We start from the raw sequence: 8,856 nt of genomic DNA on the forward strand, positions 1-8,856 counted from the left end.
TGTGTGTGTGTGTGTGTGTGTGTGTGTGTGTGTGTGTGTGTGTGTGTATCTTCCCACATTAGACTGTAAGCTCCTGGAGGGCAAGGACTGTCTTCTTCTTTTCTGTACCCCCAGTTCTTAGTGTCTTGTGCACAGTAGGTGCTTAATAAACATCGACTGACTGACCTACAACCCAATCTCTTGTCCTTGGCTGTATCAGTTCCCATGGCCCAAACTAGCTCAGACTTGCTTATTATTTTGCAAGGAAATTGAAAGGGAAAAATTAAGGTGCTTCAGGAAGTTCTGTTTATGACTCAGAAACTGGCATGTTTCTTTTTGAGCCAGACAACTTGGCCCTACTTGTAGCCCAAATGACCAGAAATTTGAAATGCCTGACTAGGATTCCACCTCCTTCACTGCCCATCCCCTCACCTTTGTGAGGCACATGGAGAAGGGAAAAGATCAAGAAAGAGGTAAGAAACTAATCTAATGTGGCATTTATCTTCCCTTCTGTCAAATGTGTAGAGAAATTATAGTAACTTAGGGAATATCATGAAATTTAGTGCTGAAAGAGAGAGACCTTAGAGGACATCTAATTTAACCTAACATTTCATTTAACAGATGAGGAAATTGTAGCCTACAGAGGGGAAATGATTTGTCAAAGTTAATGTTAAGTAGAAAAGATAAAATGTGAACCCAAGTCCTCTGACTCCAAATTCAAGACTTTTTTTTTAAACACTTCCAAATATGTTTGTATGACTGGTGATCCTCCTGCCCTCTGCTGCTTCACCCCCAACACCCCAAAAGAGGAAGCAAATATCCAAGGAGACAGTAGAAAATCCCTAAAAGCATGAAACAAGAAAGACAAAGTTATGTTCCCCAGGTGAGATTATCTTCATTTCTCAAAGATATTGGCTTGGCCCAGACCATGCTCTCTTCCTCTGGAAACTACTTGGGACTTCAGAATGGATGCTTTCTGTCACCAGGCCCCAGAGCTCTAGCTTTTTGTTTTTGTGGTCTTTAACTTAAGGGCATTCTTCAGCATGTCCAGCAAAATCAGGGTGTGTATTTTGCAACCTTGGATATAAACCTGCTACAGCTGGGGGCGGAGGGCAGGATGGCATCTTCAGTCATCCCGGGCTATATCTTTCCACTGAACCCAGATGGCTTCGAGGAGAAAATGAGGCTGGTGGCTTTGAACATCCCTCCCTCATTTAAATCCAGTTCACTTGCAAGTCATGACATCACCTTCCTGATGTCATGGTCCTCTTTAAGAACAAAGGACAAACAATAACTTGTGAATGGTACTAGCTCCACCCCCCCCAACTACCAATTTCATTTGGGCAATGCAGCTCCTTTCTTCCTTCCTTCCTTCCTTCCTTCCTTCCTTCCTTTCTTCCCTCTTTTCTCCCTCCTTTCCTCCCTTCCTTCCTCCCCTCCTTTTCCTCCTCTCCCTCTGTCCATATAGGGAATCATACCCTTACCTGTGAGTATTCTGTCCAAATGAATTTTGATTACTGAAACCTAGAATGATATCTTGGGGTTTGGGGATTAGATTTCTTTTTTATGGTTCATGCCTTAAACTCAAATCACTCTGGTTCTCATTGATTGGCTAACAATGGGTCGCAGTCCAAGCCTCACTTCGTCATTGTTTGGCTTCTGACAGCTCAGAGTGTAAATAACAATTGTTTCTGTTTTGGCCAGGAACCCTGAGGTACTTCCCCTCCCAGATTGATTTTATTTTTTGACTAGGTAAAAGAGGCCAGTCTTTGCCTCATTTTTACCTAGCCTTAATCACTGAATGGGCTTTGCATCAGACAAACTGAGACCCGGGAAAGACCTTAGCTCAAAAAGGCCAAGATCTCCCACTACATCTGGGCCCATCTCCAGTCATCCTGATCTATATCTTGCCACTGGGCCCAGATGTTTTGGGAGGAGAGAATGAGGCTGATGACTTTGCACAGCCCTTCCTCACTTAAATCTAATTCACTTGCAAATCATGACATCTCTTTCCTGACGTCATGGTCCTCTTTGAGAATGAAGGACAAACAACAATATAACTGGGCCGTTCATCCATTTCTGAACATGCCCATAAAGCTAACCATATGGCAGTTCATGTTGTCCTCAGCCTTGATCAGCTCACCCTGGATGTCTACCCTAGAGCTGGTCTCAGGTAATGATGTACCTGTCTGCCTTACTCAGGCCCTTGATTAGAATATCCATCAATAATCTAGAAAGAAAAAGCTACAGTTCTGACTCTCGAGCTTCCCATGCTGAATGATCAGCAACAACCAAACAGCAGACCTTCAATGCTCTTTCTTCTCCAACATATCGGGCTCTTCTTTAGCAGCAGGAAGACACAATTGCAATACAAGACATAACAATACTCTCTCTTATCTCCAGAGGCAGCAAGATTCTTCTATCTAAAATTCACTTAGCCTCTCAATGCTTCTAGTCAACTGTCTAAGATTATAAGTTGCAGAATTTTTGTCATTAGCATTGGCAGAGGCAATTTCCTTACCAGGAGTTCCCTGTCCTAATGAAATCATAATTCTGGTACCCATACACATATACAAATTATAAGATTAAGTCTACGTAACACATATACACATGTATAAACTAGAACTATAGGAAACAAGGATGGAAATATAGGATGGTAAGTATAGATAGTATGTATGTCCATCTACAACTAAACTATGCTAACTATATGTAACATGTATGTACTGTATGCACATATGAAAATTGTAAGATGCTATTGGTAACATGTATGCCCATCTACAAACTGTCAGGTGCTAACTCTCCATAACATGTATATACATATACAAACAATAAGATGCTAACTCTATGTAACATATAGGAACTGGCCCCATGCTGTCAGGACCAGATTGAGTACGTCTCTCCTACCTGATACTGGGCTACCCTGAGGGTTTGTGAGATTTTTCTCTCATCTGCCATTGACTGGCACTTTCTCAGCTATGGTCCCTCTTTTTAAGGGCCTTTGATTAGCACTCTGGTTTTAATTAATCACTTAACATTGCATAGTTTTTTTAAAAAACTTATTTTTATTCAAGCTTTTCACTTTTAATTTTTTTTGGGGGGGGGCTAGGCAATGGGGTTAAGTGACTTGCCCAGGGTCACACAGCTAGTTGAGTGTTATGTGTCTGAGGCTGGATTTGAACTCAGGTCCTCCTGAATCCAGAGTCAGTGCTCTATCCACTGTGCCACCTAGTTGTCCCTGTAGTTTTTAACAAATGGGCATTTACTTCAAAGATACATTAAGAGCAAATGTTCTAACATTTCTCCCCAATACTTTGAAGGTATACTCTTCCCTACATCACCTGATCTCTGGGATAATAGGCTCAAAACTAAGCTAAATTTATAGTATTGGTTCCACCAGAGGTGACATCATTGATGGATGATTCCTTCCTATGGGCTGGACTCCCAATGTTACTCCTCAAAGCTCATTTGGCACCAATGCTAGGCTGGCTGCAACACCGGGTCAAAGACAGCAGCCTACTTCTCAGTGGCCCATTATTGCCTGAGCCTTAGGAGGTAGGTGGCATAGTGGATAGAATGCTATACCTGGAGTTGGGGAGACTTGAGTTTCAATCTGGCCTCAGATACTTCCTAGCTGTGTGACCCTGGGCAACCGCTGTCTACCTCAGTTTCATCAGATGTAAAATGAGGATAATAATAACACCTACCTCCCAGGGTTGTTAGGTTCAAATGAGGTATATTTGTAAAGTGCTTAGCATGGTGACTGACATATAGTAAGTATTTAATAAATGCTTATTTCTTTCCTTCCTTTTTTCTTTCCTCCCTCCCTCCTTCCCTTCCTTCTACCTTTTCCCTTATGGCACAGTCAGATATGAGTGCAGCCAAAAATGCAGTCAAGAGATTGCCAAAGCTGACTCAGCCCTTAATGAAGACCTAGAGAAAGGTCTCCAGCACACTGGGCCTCCTAGATCGGATTTATGGAGAGAATGGACAAAAATGAAACAGGATGAAGTACAGATGAGTTGTGATCTCCACCTTTGGAGGGGAAACCACTTTGATGAGATCTTAGCTTCACTGAAGCATATTTTGGGGACACTTTTATTACAATGGAGGCAGGGATTGTATTAATTTTATTTATATCCTCAGAGCCTAGCAATCAATCAATATACATTTATAAGTACCTACTTTACTATGTGCCAGGCACTGTGCTAAGTTCTGGGGTACAAAAAGAGGCAAAAGGCAGTCCCTAATCTCAAGGAGCTTACAATCTAATGGGGGAGACAACATATAAACAAATATATACAAAGCAGGTTATATACAGGATAAAAAGGAAATAATTAACAGAGGGAATGCACTAGAATTAAGAGGAACTGGGAAAGGGATTTTAGATGGGACTTAAAGAAAGCCAGGAAGGTCAGTAATCAAAGTGGAGAAAGGAGAGCATTCCAGGTGTGGGTGACAGCCAGAGGGAATGCCTAGAACAGAGAGACAGAGTTTCTTCTTTGTGAATCAGCCAGGAGGTCAGTGTCACTACAGGTTTTTGCTAAATGTCTTTGAATTGATCTGACTTACCTACTGTAGCTTAATCATTTAAAATAGAAAAAAAAAGATTTTCTTCTTAGACAATTTGTAAGCCTCATAAATAAAATGTGGAATTCAAAAGTGACACAGATATGCTTGCATATATCCATTTTAAAAATCAGGTGCTTATAAGAAAGTGGCTCAGAAATTAATAAAAGATAAAAACCTCCCTTTTGGCAGCTCTTTCAATAAGGATTTTAAAACTCTGACAACTTGCTAAATGTTGCGTATGCCAAATCTTGCTGCTAACAATAACTTTAATCAATTAATATTTGTGAGATACATGTGTAAGGCACTAATACAATAAAGTGTTGATCTCAAGAGCAATTTGAATTTATACTTACTGTCATCTCAGCTTAAACATTGAGTCTAGGTATTTAAACCCTAGAAAGAGACACTCTGGGTCTGTCACATGAGAGAAAAGAGAAGGGAATAGTTTGGTGAATTCTCTCCTTGTCCTGTAGTAGAAGTAGGTTTTGGGTGTGAGGGTGAGAAAAGATCATGTGTATGATGTGGTGGTCAGCTATTCATTATCCCTAGGTAATCCCCACCATCTGATTTCTCTGCTTATGCTCCAGGATTGCTGAACACAGACAGTAAGAAAAACGAAACAGTTGACTTCACTCACTGTGAACTCACCTTGCTGATGCTCAATGATCATGCTCCTCTACCCCCGACTTCCTATCTCATCCCCCACAGTACTTCCCTCCTTTGCACCTACCACAGATCTTTTTTGTGCCCCACACTTAAAACAGGTGGTGTAATTTCTTACTTTGCTAAAAAAAAAAATTAAGAGCATCTCACATGCACTCCCTCAGTTCCCTCCTCCATTTCTTAGCAGCAGCATCACTCACTCTCTCTTTCTCTCTAGTCAGTCAGTCAGCCAATAAACATAACATAGACCAAAAAGAGCAGTCAGTCCCTTAACTCAAGGAGCTCACAGTCTAATAGGGGAGACAATATGCAAACAACTATGTACAAGCAAGCCATAAGGAGGGTCTATGTTATTGAGTCCTTTTCTCCAGTCGTCTCCTCCAAAGCTATTTTCCTCCATTCCTCTCTCCATTTTCTTTCATGTATATTGTATTGGTATCCCCAGCTCACAGTGCACTGTGTAACATGTATGTAGTAGGCACCTGATAAATGCTTGCTGATTGAATCTCTTGCTCCCTCACCACTGGCTCATTCCTTTCTTTTTACAAACAAGCTCAAGTCTTTCCATTCATAAATAAAAGCTTTCTCTTTATTCTTCTCTTATCAGTTACTCTCCCATTTCTCTAACTCCCCTTTACTGCTAAACTTCTTGAAAAAGTTCTCTACTCCAAATACTTCCACTTTCTCACTACTCACTGTCATCTCATTGCCAGTGACTTTCTAATCATTATCCCCAAATGGACTTTCTGAAAAGTTCTAATTTTCCTTGATTTCTCATTAGCTTTTGACAGACTTGTCACTTACTAAATATTATTTACTTAAACTAAATATGTGCTTACTAAATCTTATCTTCTTCCTAAGTTTAAGAGGCTCCATACTCTCCTGATTCTTATCTTTCCTCTCTAACCATTCCTCTTTCTCCTTCCCTAGCTATCTCCTTCCCAACCACTTAATACAGGTCATTGTCAAGACCCATTCTTGACTCTCTTCTCCCTCTTGACACTTTATCCCTTGACTATTTCATCTACTCCCATGGCTTCCACTATCATCTCTATGCAGATGACTCCCAAATCTTCATTTCCAATCTGAATTCTCTTTCAGATTTCAGATCTTATCTCTACGGGCTTTCCAAACATCTCCATCTCTAAGTTTCATTGCCACCTCAAATTCAAAATGTCTAAAATATGCTCCCCTTGACTTTACTATTTCAGTGTGTGGTGTCACCATTCACCCAATCTTCCCAATTTGGGATTATCTTGAATTCTTCCTCTCTTTCCTTTCTTCCATCCAACCAGTTGCCAAGTCTTGCTGATTCTACTAGTAAGCTGCCACCCATTCCCTCTCCTCTATTCTCACTAGAATCATACTAAAACAGGTCTTGGTTATCACTCACCTGGATTCTAACCTCCATTCTCTCCTCTCGTCAATCCCCCTTCACACCACTGCCTAAATAACTTTTTTTTTTAAACAAAGCTCTTGCAATGTCACTGCTCTGAACAGAAAGCTTTAGTGGCTCTACTAAAACTATAGCCAGACTTGGAGTCAGGAACACCTAGGTTCAAATCTCAACTTTGGCATTAGCTGTATGACCATGGATAAATTACTTAAATTTCTTTGTGTTCCAGTTTATTCATCATAATGCTGATAATATTGCATCTATGTCATATCATTTTTTCTGATGATAAAATGAGGTAAGTTACATTGAGCTATGCAAACTTTAAAACATTTTTATGATTGTTTTAAAAAATCAAAGGGGGTTTAAGCATTTTACTAGATAAATGACAGTTTTTAATATTATTTTTTAAAGACTCCATGCTGAAAAAGGTGACTCTAGTTATATCTACTTTTCAAAAAAGCTGGAACTCATGAGACTTCAGCATTCTAACTGTAAGGATGTTGTTATATTCACTTGACCAGCTATAATAGCATTGGACACTTCTGTCACCCCATGTATACCCTTTTAAAATCACAGCAAGTAATGGGATGGAAGTCAGGGGAGTAGAGGAAAGATGATGCCGTTAGTATAAGCCAGGAGCTCTATAAAAAAAAAAAATCGATGAGATTTCTTTCCCCTTTCCATCCACTGGGAGTTGGGGCTGATAAGCAAACTACAGTATCATGTGTGGAAAAAGCATTGTATTTGGTTTCAGGGGTCTTGGGCTTTGAATCCTGCTTCTGCTAGTTAATGTTTTCACTTCTTAAAACCTTTCTCCTCCTCTGTAAAATAAGGAGGATTATAACACACTACTACTTACATCCCAGAGCTGTTATGAGGAAAGCACTTTGTTAAATCTTAAAGCCTATATCTTTTGTCAATTTTTTTTTTTACTTTAGATAGTGGATTTATTTTTATTAATTTGTCAATTAACAAGCACTTATTTTCTCTCCCACTTCAGAAAAAAACAACCTTGTAACACATATATGAGTGTGTGTATGTTAGTCAAGCAAAACAAATTTCCAAATTGTCCATCAGATGACCTGGGTTCAAATTTCTCCTCTGTCACTTATTCCCTGGGTGACATTGGGTAAGTCACTCAGTCTCTATGGACCTCAGTTCCCTCATCTGTAAAAAGAAAAGACTGGCCTAGAATCACAGATTTAGAACTAGAAAGGTTCTCAGAGGTCATCTAGTCCAGAAGGCCAGCAAGGTAAAGGGATTTGCTCAAGGTCATCCAGGTTGTGGCTATGGCAATATTTGACCCCAGACCCTTTTATTCCAAATCCTGTGCTCTTTCCCCTATTCCACACTGACTAGATGACCTCTCTGTCCTCATCTACCTCTAAATCTATGATCCTAGGAAAGCATCAAGTCACTGACGGGAATTTGTTTCCCGGTCTGAGTCCTGCAGTCTCCTCTCTCCACCTTGGTGCCAAGGCACTTTCTCCTGTCTTGCGACCGGGGAGATTGGGGGGTGGGGTGGGGGATGGGGGTGGGAAGAGAAGAGGGGAGGCGGGGAACTATGCTATGTAAGAGTACCCAAATAAGAGATGTATCGCCCATGTCCCATATATATTTTACCTCTGGAGAGGTAGGAAAGGAAGCGAGAAAAGTGAAGGGAGTTTCCGGAGGAAGCTGCCTTCGCTGCCTTCTTCCACAGCTTCTGGTTCGCAACTCACTGGAAAAAGGGGATGGGAGCACAACCCCATCTCCATAGGGACGTAACAACAAGCAAGCTCCAGTCTGGCAGTCCGAGCGCGCAGTGGGGATGTACGTCCTGCCCTGAGGCGGCGCAGGTTTAGGTGCACCGCGCCGGAAAACGAGTCCAGAGAGCAAAGGGCCGAGGGGAAAAGAGCCCAACCAGTCTGTCTGTGCCGGGACGCGGGCTGTCTGCGCATCGTCTGAGCCGGGGCGCGGAACCCTGTCGTCCGTCTGTGCCCAGACAGCGCTGAGAGCCAGTGAACGGCTCTCCGCGGCCCTGTAGCCGTATAGGGACCCCAGCTATTCCTGAGAGCTCCAGCCCATCCCGCCACCTTTTTATCCTCGGACAGGGTGAAGGCCGTATCCTATGCCTTCGCTTAAGCGCAGTTCCAGGGGTACGGGGACCCTTACATTTATGTTGCCCCTTCCAAGTCCTCTAATGCTAACAAGTTTCTGTACAGGATGGCTGGCGAACCAAATAAAGCAAACTACAGTGGGCGAGATGG

General features: G+C 41.7%; 1 protein-coding gene across 1 annotated transcript in view; it reads right to left on the bottom strand.

The window, feature by feature from the left end:
* ECT2L (epithelial cell transforming 2 like) overlaps nt 1–8,318 on the bottom strand; it is a 108,449-nt gene extending 100,131 nt beyond the window's left edge. Inside the window, exon 1 of the mRNA XM_027850722.1 lies at nt 8,231–8,318. The gene's annotated coding sequence lies outside the window, so the exon portion shown is untranslated. The remainder of the gene's footprint in view (nt 1–8,230) is intronic.
* Nucleotides 8,319–8,856: the final 538 nt, after the last annotated feature.

The sequence above is a fragment of the Vombatus ursinus genome, unplaced genomic scaffold (genome assembly GCF_900497805.2).
Source record: "Vombatus ursinus unplaced genomic scaffold, bare-nosed wombat genome assembly UNPS02009132.1, whole genome shotgun sequence".
Taxonomy (NCBI): Eukaryota; Metazoa; Chordata; class Mammalia; order Diprotodontia; family Vombatidae; genus Vombatus; species Vombatus ursinus.